The sequence below is a fragment of the Arvicanthis niloticus genome, chromosome 5, assembly GCF_011762505.2.
Source record: "Arvicanthis niloticus isolate mArvNil1 chromosome 5, mArvNil1.pat.X, whole genome shotgun sequence".
NCBI lineage: Eukaryota > Metazoa > Chordata > Mammalia > Rodentia > Muridae > Arvicanthis > Arvicanthis niloticus.
The window spans coordinates 97,892,850-97,908,371 of record NC_047662.1 but is presented as its reverse complement, the minus strand read 5'-3'; the positions used below and the strand labels follow the sequence as shown (position 1 = coordinate 97,908,371).

The following is a 15,522-nucleotide window of genomic DNA, read 5'->3' as shown; positions in this document are numbered from 1 at the left end:
TTGTAGCCTATGATGAACCCGGCCTTGGCTGTCAGCTGGAACTGGAAGTACAGCAGAGCTCTGTTTGATTTAATAGCGTCTTGTATTTTTTTTCCTGATAAGGATACATTCTTCACTCTATTCCACAGAAATGATAGTAATAGCTAGTATTTATTAAGCCTTGCTTGCTATATCCTACCACTGTCCTACATCATGTATGATAAAAAAACAAACAAACAAAAAAAACCTCATGATTAACATTCTTCAAGGCTGGTACTCTGGATATCCCCACTCTATAGAGGAGACCGCAGGAGCACGGGGACTAAACCCACGCCCTGTCACATTTCAGTCATTGCTGTGACAAAACACTCTGACCAAAGGCAACTTAAGAGAGGAAAGGGCTAATTTTATTTATTATATATATATGAATAGGCTGTAGCTGCCTTCAGACACACCAGAAGAGGGCATCAGATCCCATTATAGGTGGTTGTGAGCCACCATGTGGTTGCTGGGAATTGAATTCAGGACCTCAGGAAGAACAGTCAGTGCTCTTAACGGCTGAGCCATCTCTCCAACCCCCAAAGGGCTAATTTTAGCATATAAGTTCTAGTCCATCCTTGAGAGAAGCCAGGGCAGGAACTTGAAGCCAGGCATGCTTGCCATTCCACAGGGTATTGCCTCTGACCAAGGAACTCATACATAGACAGCCAAGGAGTATAGCAGAAGCCATGGAGGGGTGAAACTTTACTGGATTATGAAGGCTCATACTTATACGGCCCTGGACCACATGACAAAAAGTAGTGCCCCCCCCAGTGGGCCAGGACCTTCTATATCCATTGACCATCAAGACATCCCCCACAGAATGCCCACAAGGCCAGTCTGATCTGGGCAGCTCCTCAAATGGGCCCTCCTCGGATGATTTCCAGGCTATGTCATGTTGACAGTAAAAGCTAAGCACAACAGCATCCGCAGCTGCCGAGAGAGGAGTTTGGGCTGTGAGACTGGCCCTGCCCTTACCTACCCTGCCTTCCTGGTGTTCGAGCCCATAGGGCAGCAATACATTTTCTTCCTTGTCTCCTTTTGTGGCCTTCCCTCCTCCACACTTGCTCTTTCTCCACTCGTTTGTTGAGTACTGTATACTCAGAACTATGCAGGCTGCTGGGTACACAAAGGCAACTTTATCCACCCTAAAAACCCGGACGTAGAAAACGAAGAGGGGAGCAGACACAGGCGGTGGCCAGGGAAGGGGATGGGGTGTGGCCTAATGGTAAAGATCACGCTTAGCAAGGCCTGTGTTCAAGCCCCAGCACCATCAAGACCAAACAAAACCTTGAAGAGGTGAGCATGGGCGCTGGGGAGATGCTCAGTTGCAGAAGGCCTGAGTTTCACTCCCAGTACCCATGTAGTGGCTCCGGCTCCACACACCATACACATCCATAGCTCCAGTCCCAGGGGATCCAACATCCTCTTCTGACCTCTGTGGGCAAGCCTGTAATAAACATACATACTTGAAGACAGAATACTCACACACATAAAATAAAATGAATAAATCTTTAAAAAGATTTTTTTTTTTAAAGAGGCGAAAGTGGTTTTGGAGAGTGAACGGGAATGAAGTACCGGTACTCAGCAATGATTAGAGAAGCTAACACAGGCAGAGTTACTTAAAGAATTAAGAATTGCGATTTAGCCTCTTTCTCTTGAACCAGGCGGCCTCAGCTGTGAACAGTGAACATCGCAGCCATGGCCAAGAGTAAGTCTCGGGACCTGCGCGGCAAGAAGGAGGAGGAGCTGTTGAAACAACTGGACGATCTGAAGGTAGAACTGTCTCAGCTTCGTGTCTCCAAAGTGACAGGTGGCACCGCGTTTAAGCTCTCCAAGATACGAGTCGTATGCAAATCTATCGCACGAGTCCTCACTGTCATTAACCAGATTCAACAAGAAAATCTCAGGAAATCCTACAAGGGCAAGAAGAACAAGCCCTGGACCTGCGACCCAAGAAGACTAGAGCCATGCGCCGCTGGCTCACCAAGCGCGAAGAGAAGCTGAAGACCAAGAAGCAGCAGCAGGAAGGAGCAGCTGTACCCACTGCGCAAGTATGCAGTCAAGGCCTGAGACGGCAACGACAATAAAGGGCAAGACTGAAAGAAAAAAAAAAAGAATAACGATGATAGACAGATTTCAACACAGTGCCTGGCACAAAGCCTTATGATACGGGCTGCTGCTGTACAGTTCATGGCCTTAATAACATTAAATGACCCAGAAGCGCCGAATCACAAAGCTAAGGAGGGCACCGTTGCATTTCTTTCTTTCTTTCTTTCTTTCTTTCTTTTTTTTTTGGGGGGAGGGGGGTTCGAGACAGGGTTTCTCTGTGTAGCCCTGGCTGTCCTGGAACTCACTCTGTAGACCAGGCTGGCCTCAAACTCAGATAAGGAAATGGAGGCCCAGAGAGAGACCGGTGTCTTCTAGACTGGGTGGCAGCTGGAGCTGACTGTTGGCAGTCCGTCTACCTCATCCCCTGGCCTGATGAAGTACCTCCACAATATTCAGGTTGTTAACAGGCTGCCTTCATTTCTGCTGCATTTTTACTTATTTGTCCTTGAATAAACTCATTTTTCTCTAAGTGTTTAAAATTTTTATGTCACTGTTGTAAGAAGCCACGAGCATCATCAGTGAAACCACAGGCCGTGGTATGACAAACTACATTTCTTCTAAACCACATTTAAATAAATACCGATCTATCAAAATAGAAGTTTTCTCATCTACTACAGGAATTTGAGGCCAGTCTGGAATTCATAAATTCTTATCTTAAAAATCAAAAGAAGCTGGGCAGAGTGGTCCATGTCTGTACTTGTAATCCAGCACTCAGGAGGCAGAGGCAGACAGATCTCTGTGAGTTTGAGGCTAGCCTGACCTACAGAGCAAGTTCCAGGACAGCCAGCGCTATAAAAAATTAAGAGTCCACTGGATGTGGTGTCACATGACTTTAACCCCAGGACCTGGGAGGTAGACTATGAGTTGGCAGCTGGCCTGGATTATAGCAAGTTCTAGGCTAGCCAGGACGCTACGATAAGACCTTGTCTCAAATTTAAATAAATTTTACATTTAAGTTAAATTTCTTACTCAGATGGCCTGTTCCTAGATTACAGTCTATTTCTAATCTGTATTTTCACTTTGCTTTTGAATAATGTTTTTGTTGCAAAATAAAGATTTAAAAAAAAAAAAAAAAACAAGAGAACTATGGGTGTAGCTCAGTGGTTGAGCGTTTGTCTGGCCTGTGTGAAGCCCCAAGTTCAATCCTCATCACTGCCGTACATATTTTCTATTTTTATTTATTTGCTTATTTGGGTTCTATGGTTTTGTTTGGTTTCGTTTTAGACAATTTGGTTTTTGATGAGGGAGGGTCTCCTCTATATGGCGTCAATCTCATGACTTTCCCCTAGTCTCCCACGGGCTCCGTTACAGGCACGCTGCCATACCTGGCTGTGACTTACCGTCATAGTACTTGGAAATCAAGTCCAGATCTGTTTTAACACTAAACTTACTGCCTTTGGCTGGAGTTGCTTTACAATTCAAAGATTTAGAGCGAAGAACCCACTCCACTCCATAGACTGCCACCCACCGCTCTTATCCAATCAGCTCACTGAGGTGAATAGTTTGATGCTCAACTATCCAGTTCTAGCTGTTTTTCCCCACCCCTTGAATCTTAGCTTCTCTGCATAGAATATGTACTAGAACCTAACACACACACACATTTGTCTCTGTGTGAACCAGTCAGACTACTGGTACCTCTGGTAACCAATCAGGCTACTGGTGCCTCTGGTGGACACGGATGGTAATTCTGTGATCCTGACTGCTCTACTGTGTTCTGTGCTCTGGCTCTGGCGCTCTCCTTGGAGGGGACCAGCCTGCTCCCTAATTCTCTGACATTCTGTTTCCTCTTTCCTCAGAGTCCTCCTCTGGGTGAGGTAAGCACTGAGGGTGTTTGCATACTAAACACTTAGCTAATTGACAGTCTATTGCGTTCTGCTCAACAAATGTTAGGGTTTTTCCTGTGTGCTTTGTTATTATCCAGTGACACTTGGGTTATATTTTTAGCCCGGTGGGGGCGGGGGAGGAATGACTTCAGCAAGCAGGTCTTTCTTGCCTGACATGCTCCTAAGCAACTGTAAAGCACCTTTAACAGAGGATGTTCAGGATCTGGTCTGCTCTGGTCTGGTTTTGCCTGCAGGTATCCTGGGAATGTGAGGTGAGGCTGGTTTTCTCTGTGTTCCGAGTTGTCTTCCTTTATAATTATCACTGTCTCATTCCTCGGAGTCCAGAGGGGGACTGGAGATGTCTCTCAGTCGGAAGAATCCCTGGATTCCATCCCAAGTACCACATTAAGGGGGGGGGGGGGTGCGCTAATCAGCATTCTGGATGGAATTGGAGGGTCATTCCAACTGGAATTCAGAATTGATCATCCTTGACTACATATCAAATTCGAGGCCAGTCTGAGTGATGAGAGACCCTGACTCAAGAAGTAAAAACAAGCCTTGCTCAGCCTTGGCAGATCCTGTGTGGAAGCTACAGAGCAAAGTCTCACACTCCACTGAGAGTGAAAGGTGACAGGCCTACACAGACTGTAAGGACAGACCCACATCAGCAGAAACTTTCTCCCTCCTTCCTTCCCTCCCTCCCTTCCCCTCGCTCAAAGACAGGATCTTGCCTTATAGCTCAGGCTGGCCCCAAACTTTGTAATGTTATCCACAAACACCAAAATTTTGTGGCAATCCCCCTGCTTCTTTTGGGATTACAGGTAACCCCAATATACCTGACCAAGAATAATGTTTCTTTTATTACACTTATTTTGATTTTGTGTGTGTTTAGGGAGAGAACACATGTGCCACAGCATGGCTGTGGAGGTCAGAGGACAACCCTCATGAGCCAGCTCTCTCCTTCCGCCATGTTGGTCCTGAGAACCGAACTCAGGTTTTCAGTCCTGGTGCCAAACACCTTTACCCAGTGAGTCATCTCGGTGGGCCAGCCCTTCTTACTCCTGTGTTTAAATGTCAGAATGTCCTTGATAATCAAGAGAGGAATTAAAGCAAACCCAGGCAGAATGGCCATCCTCAAAGACTGCTAGGAACTGCTAGCATGACTCACATTCTGTCTATCTGAAAAGCTTTCTGACAAAACAGACGTTGGATGGCAGACATTACATAAAGCACACGGTCGTCCTCCTCGTTAACACTGTGGACCATATGTCTCTTCTCAGGGAACATGACCAGGAGCAGCGACCGTCACCAAAGAATGTGGCACAGTAAACAGAGCTCAGCCTCACCTGTCCTTCCCTTCCTCCCCTTCCTTTTCTCCTTTCCCACATTTTTAATTATATGTATTTATTTGCAGGGGCCATGTGCCTGCCATGATGCACAAGTGAAGGTCAGAGGACAACTTTCAGAAGTTGGTTTCTCTTTCTTTTACTACACATCCCAGGGACCAAACTTGGGGTGTCTGTCAGGCTTGGTGGCAGCACCTTTACCTGTTGAGCTATCTTGTGGGTTTCTTTTTCTTTCCTTGAGAGAGATCTCATTATGTAGCCCAGACTGATCTGGAACTCCGTGTAGCCCAGGCTGCCTTAAAACTGTGTGTAGCCTAGGCTGGCCTGGAACTCTGTATAGTCTGATTTTGAACTTCAAATCCACCAAGTTCGGCCTCCCAAGTGCTGGTACCCTTATGCATAGCCAGAACCTGGACTCTGGATGGGCATGTGGGTAGGATGTCTAATGGCCCTGGGATGATCTTAACTTCTGTTTTGGTTCAGTTGGGACTTATGTACACTGTATGGTTCCCCTTCTGGGAGGCAGACAGTTTTCTTTCTTTCTTTCTTTCTTTCTTTCTTTCTTTCTTTCTTTCTTTCTTTCTTTCTTTCTTTTTTGTTTTTTGTTTTTCGAGACAGGGTTTCTCTGTGTAGTCCTGGCTGTCCTGGAACTCACTCTGTGGACCCAGCTGGCCTTGAACTCAGAAATCCTCCTGTCTCTGCCTCCCAAGTGCTGGGATTAAAGTCATGCGTCACCACCACCACCACTGCCAGGCATTTGTTTGCTTTTTACTTGAGACAGTATCTCCTGAAGCCCTAGCTGACACAGAACTGACTGTGTAGAAAAGGCTGACCTTGAACTCCTGATTCTCTTGCCTCTACTTCTTAAGTTCTTGGGTTCTAGGCACGCTCCACTACCCCTAGCTAAAACATTTTTGCTGTACAATAGGTTTCTGGTTAGAGAGATGGCTCAGTGCTTAAAAGCACTTGCTACCCATTTCAGTTCCCAAAATATCAAATCAGGTACATCACAGCTGCCCGTTCTAATGCCTGCTGCTCTCCCTGGGCACCGGCACACATTCAGTACATATAAGCTCATGAACCTCACACAAATACACATACATTTTTTTTTAAATCTTGTTTTTAAATGGACAGGTTTTGTCAGTCGGTGGTAGCACCTGCCTTTAATCCATTTAATCCCAGCATTTGGAAGGCAAAGGTAGACAGATCTCTGAATTCGAGGCTAGCCTGATCTACAGAGTGAGTTTCAGGACAGCTAGTGGTACACAGAAACCCTGTCTCGAAAAACCAAAAATACCTGGGCGGTGGTGGCGCACGCCTTTAATCCCAGCACTTGGGAGGCAGAGGCAGGCGGATTTCTGAGTTTGAGGCCAGCCTGGTCTACAGAGTGAGTTCCAAGACAGCCAGGGCTACACAGAGAAACCCTGTCTTGAAAAATAAATTAAAAAAAAAAAAAAAAAAAAAAAAAGAACAAGCAAGAGATACAGTTCAGGTGGTGGAGAGTTTGCCTAGCATGCACAAGGCCTGGGATTGATCCCCAGCACCAGATAAAACCCAGTGTGGTGGTGAGTACACACCAGTAATCCCAGCAGTTAGGATTTGGAGGCAGAAGTTTCAAGTCATCTTCCTAGAAAATTTGTTCACAGCAAATTCAAGACCAGACTGGGCTTTAGGAGAACCCCATCTCAAAACCAACTCCCTGCCCAGGAGAGATGTAATGGTATAACCTGAATGAATCCTTGAAAGTACTGAGGCTTTAGCATGAGGATTAGCGTGAATTAAGATTTTGTCTCAAAACAAACAAACAAACAAACAAACACAGAAACACCTCCTGGGCTGGGCTGTAGCTCTGTGAGCTCTGAGGTAGAATGCTTGCCTAGCACTTGTAAAGCTGTAGATCCAATGGCTGGTCCTGCCAGAAAGAGAGAAAACAACAATATATATATATATATAAAACTAATTACATCCGTCCTTCTCGTATCTACTCCTCAAGATGGCACCCTGAAGGACACAGCCGTCTCTAGGGGATGGAAGGAGCAGAGTGAAAGCTTCCTAATTAGTTGATTGAATTCTCAGTAGGTGTTAAATTAAAATCTCAGCCATGGTTGCTGACACGTCTGTCTCTGGTCTCATGAGGAAACGCCTTTGGCTGTAAATCCTGATCATTGCAGGTAGAGGAAGCAAAGCTTCATCAGATAACAGCCACACTGCAGAGAAGCTATAGAAGGAAGAATAGGTTGGTAAGCAGGCAGCTGAAACAGGGGACAGTCTTCACTTTTTGAGGTACCGGGCAGATGCAGTATTTTTTTTTTTTTTTTTTTTTTTGGTCTGGAAATTCCCTTAGAACTCATTTCTAGAGTAAGATGAACTTTGAGATATAGTATATGCTAAATTTATGAAATGTATGGTCCAATCTACTTAAGAAGTTAGTGTTTGTGCCCAGAATTCAAAGCAGCGTCAGCAGCATTGTGAGATGCCATATCACAATAAATCAAGACATCGTGATATTTCATGTCATCTAACCAATTTTTTCAAGAGTTAACTAAAGACAATCTATATGCACAACTTATTAGAAAAGGGTTCTTGCCAGGCAATGGTGGAGCATACCTGAATTTAATCCCAGGACTTGGGAGGTAGAGGCAGCTGGATCTTTGAGTTCAAGGCCAGCCTGGTCTACAGAGTGAGTTTCAGGATGTCCAGGGCCACACAGAGAAACCCTGTCTTGGAAAACCAAAACAAAGCAAATGACAAAAAAAAAAAGGGGGGGGGGTGTTCTTCTTATTTTAAGCATAATGTTTTGTTTTGGGTTTTGTGGGTTGTTGTTTGTTTGTTTAAGAAAATCCTAAACCAGGAGTGGTTGAACATATCTATAAACCCAGTGTTTGAGAAGCAAAGGCAAGAGGATCAGGAGCTCCTGACAAACCTTAGCCACATGGTAATTTTGAGGCTAGCCTGGGCTACAAAAGCCTTTATCTGAAATCCTGTCTTCCTTAACGATCTCCCCATCTCCAAATAAGGAAAAATGCAGAACCCCATATATTATGGCTCTGATTATTGTCTCATGGCCCTGGGAGAGTGACTTTGGTTCTATAAACCTTAAAGTGTGAGCCTATGAGTCAGCCATCACTTTCCCTTTCAGGATGTTAGTAGTGTCTATATAGATAATAATCCTGGGTGGAGTGGTACATACCTTGGATTCCAGTGCTTGGGAGACAAAGGCAGGCAGATCTCTGTGAGTTCAAAGCCAGCCTACATAGAGAGTTTCAGGACAGGCAGGCCATAGACACCTGCCTCAGCCTTCAGAAGTGTGGGATTAAAGAAGTGAACCACCACAGTCAGGCTGGAAGTGTCTTGGTAACCTTTAAGGTGTAGGGTGTATTTAAAAGAGAGCATCAGACCAGGCCTGGTGGCTCACACCTGAAATCCTAACACATGGGAGGTGAGACAGGAGGATCATGAGATTGAGGTGGGTCTGACTACATAGGTAGATGCTAGGAGCTAATCAAAAGCAGAGTTGCTAACAGCTCTCACATTCTTTAGCCAGGGACACTCTTATACACAACAACCCTCTCTTCTGCCGTCACTAATTTCCTCCTCAGAGTTAGCCACAAATGGGTTCCTTCGAGAGCATTCTTTAAGGAGTCCAGTGTTTAATGAAAAACAAGGAAGAGGCTTGTGCTGGGCTCCACGTCTGCTGGAGTCACAGCCTCAAACAGAGAAGCTTTCAGAAGGACAGCTGCAGGCTTCTTGCTTTTGCCGAAACCCTCAACCTCCAAGGGCCACAAGCCTCTTAGCCTGTGGGTGAGCTCCCAGGAGCCTGAAGGTGCTGAGGGGCACAGGGGGCCATTGCAGAAGCTGAGAACGGTGGTGGCTGGGTCCACCAGTCTGCAGACAAGTGCTGGCTATGAGTAAAGACCTGTGCTCTCTCTTGGGGGTGAGAGATGAGTCACACAGTTGCTGGCCTGTGAGACCTCACAGTTTACTGAGAGAAACAGACCCATGAGTGTCATGCGAAGGAAGTGTGATGGCCAACGCCTTCGGTTCTGGGCATAGCTGATGGATCTGTTTGAGGGCTCAGGGAAGATTTTGCAGAAGATATTTAGTAAGTGGAATGCAGAAATTCACTTGGGGAAGCCAAGTTTGGTGGTGCTTGTCCATAACACACACTTAGGAATCAGAAGCAGGAGGACCAAGATCATGGCCAGCCAGAGATACTTGGTGAAATCCTGTCTTAAAAAAAAAAAAAAAGAAGAAGAAGAAGAAGAAGAAGAAGAAGAAGAAGAAGAAGAAGAAGAAGAAGAAGAAGAAGGAGAAATGGCTCAGTGGTTAAGAGCACTTGCTGCTCTTCCAGAGGATCTGGGTTCCCAGCACCCACAATTGTCTGTAACACCAGTTCCAGGGGATTTGACACCCTCCCCGCACCCATACATATAAAATAAAAAGAAGGAGGAGGTGATTGAAAGGAGAGGGGAATGGAGAGAAGGAATGGAGGAGGAGCGAATCTATTCACCCTGAGATGGGTCTAGGATGGCACGAGCCAGAAGTTCAAAGACACGAAGAAGGGCTTCTTGGCTCTGAGTAGTGGCCCAGTGAGGCTGAAGAAAAACCTGGAACAGAAGAGGCAACTGGGGACCCCAGGAGCCTTTATTACACTCTAGGAAACCACTGAGAGGGTTAGAGAAAAAACCTGGTGGGCTGGTCCCATTAGCTCTCAGAGCTTCGAGGTCCACTTCTGGGTGGGAGGGGAGAGATGAGAAGGGAGCTGGCGGGACTGAAAGAAGGGACACATTTTAGAGAGACTAGAAAGTAGACCTGTTAGATCTTGACAAAAATTCTGTAAACTTTGGGGACAGGAAATTTAAAAGGAGAAGGTAGATTTGAGTCTTATAGAGAGTCCACAGGTTAGGCGACAAGATGTCTTGTCACACAAATCAGACCTTCATTTCAGCTTCTTGTCTGCCTGGCTTCTGTCAGAGCTGTGGCCAGTAATTCAAAAGCTTTGGTATAAACCTGTTTTTGCAGCTGTGGAGGGGTAGCGGACTCAGCAGGTCTGGCTGGCTCAGCCAGTGTTCCCTTCTATCCCAGCTCCTGCAAGCGTCTGTCTGGGCTTCAGGTCCAGTTGCTCTGCCAAGGAGGATATCTTAAACTGGGGTTGGGGGTTGAGGGGTATGATTCTGCTGGTGGAAATGTTGTGGTAATCTCAGCACAGGAGAAGCTGAGGTAGGAGTGACAAGAGTTCATTCAAGGTCAGCTTGGGCTAAGGTATGAGGTGTGAGTTCCAGACCAGCCCAAATATAGAGTGAGTTCCCAGTTTGTTGTTATTATTGTTTTGGGGCTTTTGTTTTTATTTTTTAATTAATTAATTAATTTTGAGGATACCACCCTCAGACACACACTGAAGGAGAGACAGTGCAGGATTAATAGATCCTAAGACTATCATTACTAAGAACTGTGTCCTTCAAAATGCCCCACTCTTGGGAGTGGGAGGGGGTGGGGGCTTGTGGAGGGGAAACTGGGAAGAGGGATAACATTTGAAATGGAAATAAATAAAATAACCAATAAAAATGAAAAAAATGCTCTGCTCTTGTAGCATATAGTCTTACAGCAAGAACTTCATAAAGGGTGGACATTTCAGTTGGGTTTTAGAGGAAAGCAAGGAAAAATGACAATTCTTAAGTAATAGTCTGGGCCGGCAAGATGGCTCACACACTCAGATACACATTCATATACACTCACATACATACACACATACACTCAGATACACATTCACACACACACACACACACACACACACACACACACTCAGATACACATTCATACACACATATACACACACTGACATACACACATACATACACACTCATACACACCCACATACACATATTTACACATGCGCGTGCGCGCACACACACACATTCTGTCTTATCCAATAGGCCCTACAACTGAACACTTTCATATTTTATTTTACTTTATTTTACTTAGGGGATGGAGAGATAGCTTGGGGGTTAAGAGTATTTGTTGGTCTTGCAGAGGTCCTGGGTTTGGTTCCTGGCCCCGACATGGTGGCTCACAACTGTTTGTTACTCCAGCCCCAAGGGATCCAATATGCGCTCTTCTGACCTCTGAGGATACTAGACAAGCACATGGTGCACACCCATTCAAGCAAGCAAAATTTTCATACACATAAAATAGTAAAATAAGTAAATCTAAAAAAAAATTAGTATATTTTATTTAGTTATTTTTCACATTTGAGGATGAAACCAGGGTGCCACACATGCTAGACAAGTTGTTTTTTGTTTTGCTTTGTTTTTTGTTTTTTTGAGACAGAGTTTCCTCTGGGTAGTCCTGGCTATCCAGAAACTTGTTCTGTAGACCAGGCTGATCTCACACTCAGAGAGATTTACCTGCCTCTGCCTTTCTAGTGCTGGGATTAAAGGCATGGACCACCACTGTCCAACGATAGACAAGTTTTTGACCACAGAGGTTACACCATGTATTAGTCAGCTTTTTATCCATGTGATAAAATGCCTGAGAAAGTTAATTTAAAGGAGAAATGATCTATTTGAGGTCATGGTCTCAGAGATTTGAATCTGAGGTCACTTGGCTTCATCTCTTCAGGACTGTGGTGAGGCCAAATATAATAGCAGGAAGGGCTATCAGGGGAACCAGAGAGTAAAAAGAAACAGAGTGTGCCTGAGGCAAGATGCACTCTTCCTGGGCTTGCCCAGATGACCAGCTTCCTCTGACTAGGTCCCACCTCATAATGTTTCTGCCCCAAACTCCTGTCACCTGGAACCCAAGCCTTAACTCCTGGCCTTTGGGAGACAATTCACATCCAAACTGCAACAATCCCAGCCCAAGTTCCCAGGTAGCCGCTATATGGAAGCCGGCAGCTGGGAGTCCGGCTTGTATCCCTAGAGTCTGTCATGTCTTCCTCCTGCAGTCTTCCGGAGACCTTTGCCTGTCCTCTTCTAGCCTCTTCTCTTCCACTTAGCACACTGACTGGAGACCTTAGCTCCTGGCGTTGGCTCTCCTTCCTGGTTATTGATTTCATCTATGATGAGATCATAGTAAGACCCAGGAACTGTCGTCTTCTCCTGGACTCGGCCTGACTACCTCCCCACCTGGGCAAGTGTGGGCTTCAATGGCATCATGCCCCAGCCTTCTGTCCTGCCAGGCTTAGGCCTTTAATAGAACTTACTGCACATTCTTTCTGGATCATTTGACCAACCAGTTAGCAAGCTGGAATTGTATCTGGTGTTTTCTCTCCCTGGCAACAGGAATTAAGAGTTATGATGGAGGCAGGCTGGAGAGATGGCTCAGAAGTTAAGAGCACTGACTCTTCTTCCTAAGGTCCTGAGTTCAAATCTCATCAACCACATGGTGGCTCACAACCATCTGCAATGGGATCTGATGCATCTGAAGACAGCTACAGTGTACTCATATACATTAAATAAATAAATAAAATCCTGGGGTTTTTTTTGTTTTGTTTTGTTTTGTTTTTTGATTTTTGTTTTTTTGAGACAGGGTTTCTCTGTGAAGTCCTGGCTGTCCTGGCACTCACTCTGTAGACCAGGCTGGCCTCGAACTCAGAAATCCGCCTGCCTCTGCCTCCCAAGTGCTGGGATTAAAGGCGTGTGCCACCACCGCCCGGCCTAAATAAATAAAATCTTAAAAAAAATAGTTATGATGGAGAAGTGAGAGTATTGGGACTCCGTGTGTGTGTGTGTGTGTGTGTGTGTGTGTGTGTGTGTGTGTGCCTGCCAGCCTATGTGCAAGCTTTTTCTGTCATGAACCTTGATTTATATAGAATAGCAGTGATGATGGGTAAATGGATTACCACAGTAGAAAGAAAAGAGGAGTTCAGGTTACAAAAGTTTATCTGCAAGCTGAGAACTGAAGTGGGCTTAAAAAGATGATACAGAGTGATGACAAATGACTGATCCTGTTTTGTGACCTGAATAGCCCCCTGCTTAAGTGGCAATATATGATCTCAAATATTTGTGGTGGTTTCTGCTGGTCATGAGCAGGAAAGAGAGTGTACTCCTGAGAAACTTCTGTAGAGGTGTGGCTGGTGTTCTGGCTTCTGCAGAGGGTAGACACAGCAGGATGGATGGTTCTCAGAGTCAGAGAGAGGGAGAGCAAAAGAGCAAGAGAGTGAGAGTGAGAGCGGAAGAGAGGGAGAGTGAGAGAAAGAGAGAGAGAGAGAGAGAGAGAGAGAGAGAAGGAAGAGGAGTGAGCTAGAAATGGAAGTGCTCACCTAATAATCCAAGCATTTTGGAGGCAGATTCAGGCTGACCTCTGTGAATTCTGTCTAAAAGACAAAAGAAAAAAAAAATGAATTGACAAACTGAGGGAACTGATCATGACTATCAGACGATCTGTGACAAGTGCTCAGACCTCAGGTCAGGGCCAGTGTCCTCTGATGTACAGCCACAACAACTGAGAACTCGATCTGACTTTAGCTAAATTCCTGGGAGATATTGCTAAGGTTCAGAACTGTGATTTCTGGTGGCCTAACCCAAAGAAAGAGAATGTTTGTTGTGAAGCCCCCATAGAGGCCACGTGAAGCATGCCCTGCCGCCAGCCTCCTCTAGCATGCACTGTCTCCATGGTGATGGGCAGCCCCTTCCAAGTGAGCAGGCCTCTTTGCTTGTTGACCCCGTTTAGTTTACAGGTGCTACATTGTCAGACTCTTCTCCTCCCAGCTCAGCATGCTCATTAAACAGCCCTGGCTCCTTGCGCGTGGAAACAGGTTTCAAGCACAGAGCCCCTAGCATCAGGCAGGATGGCAACATAATTTTAGCTCCTGAGCAAAATGACTCTCACAATAGCGTCAGTACAGTGTGCGCATTAACATTTGAATACGCTGCATAATAAGCGCTCTAATTATAGAAGAGAAGACTACTTGAAGAATAAAATGAGCTGTGATCATCAGAAGAGAAAGGGGCAGCAACTCATGGCATGGGCTGTTGCCTGACAGTATTCCAAAAGACAGGACGACCCTCGGCCCAAGGAAGAGGGAATCACTGTGATTACAATAAATGAATTGATGGTGGTACATTGATAAGAATCTTTTTGAAAATAAGCATATGCTACAGTTAAACATATTCAGATTTACTACTATTATGAATGTATCTCAAGACAGAGAGAGAGAGAGAGAGAGAGAGAGAGAAGAGACTGAGGCAGGAGGATCACAAGTTCAATACAATGCCTACACACACTACAAAGTAAGCTTAAATCCAGTATGGGTAATTTTGTGAGACACACTGTCTCAAGATGAAAAGTAAAGCCGGGCGGTGGTGGCGCACGCCTTTAATCCCAGCACTTGGGAGGCAGAGACAGGTGGATTACTGAGTTCGAGGCCAGCCTGGTCTACAGAGTGAGTTCCAGGACAGCCAGGACTACACAGAGAAACCCTATCTCAAAAAACAAAACAAAACAACAAAAAAAAGAAAAGTAAAAAAGCAACTAACTGAGAGCGTAGGTCTGAGTATATGGGAGGCCCTAAATCCAATCCCCAGTCACACATACGCACAAACACTCATGTGTGCACACAAACATACACATACTCATGTGTGCACACAAACAGACACATGCGTAAACATGTGTGCATACGAACACACATATATACATACACATGCACGCGCACACACACACTCATGCATGTACGCACACAGATATGTCATTTGGCTATTTATTTATTTTTTAAAAAGATTTATTTATTTTTATTTATATGAGCACACTGTAGCTGTCTACAGACACACCAGAAGAGGGTATCAAATCCTATTACACATGGTTGTGAGTCACCATGTGGTTGCTGGGAATTGAACTCAGGACCTCTGGAAGAGCAGTCAGTGCTCTTAACCACTGAGCCATCGCTCCAGCCCTGTTTATTACATTTTTTAAGATTAATTATATTTTCATTTATGTATAGGCATGTACCTGTGTATGTTATACACACAAGCATATATGTATTCAGAGGCCAGAAGAAGGCACGGAATCTCCTGGAGCTGGAGTTACAGGTGGTGGTGAGCCATCTCTCTGCAGTCTTTCTTTGAACAATTTAAAATATGAACCGTTATTACATGGTTCACTTCAACTTTGTAGAAATGGCTACAAGATGCTTCATCGGAGGTGGCAGGTTAGGTTGGAGAACTTTCAGGTAGGACCCAGGGACATGAGAATCTTGGAATTGAGGTGGGAACCCAAGAACTGGAGCT

The 15,522-nt window shown here is 45.2% G+C and overlaps 1 pseudogene; it reads left to right on the top strand.

Annotated features, from left to right (window-relative positions):
- The first annotated feature begins 1,674 nt into the window (after positions 1–1,674).
- Positions 1,675–2,091, top strand: LOC117709259 (large ribosomal subunit protein uL29 pseudogene; annotated as a pseudogene).
- Positions 2,092–15,522: the final 13,431 nt, after the last annotated feature.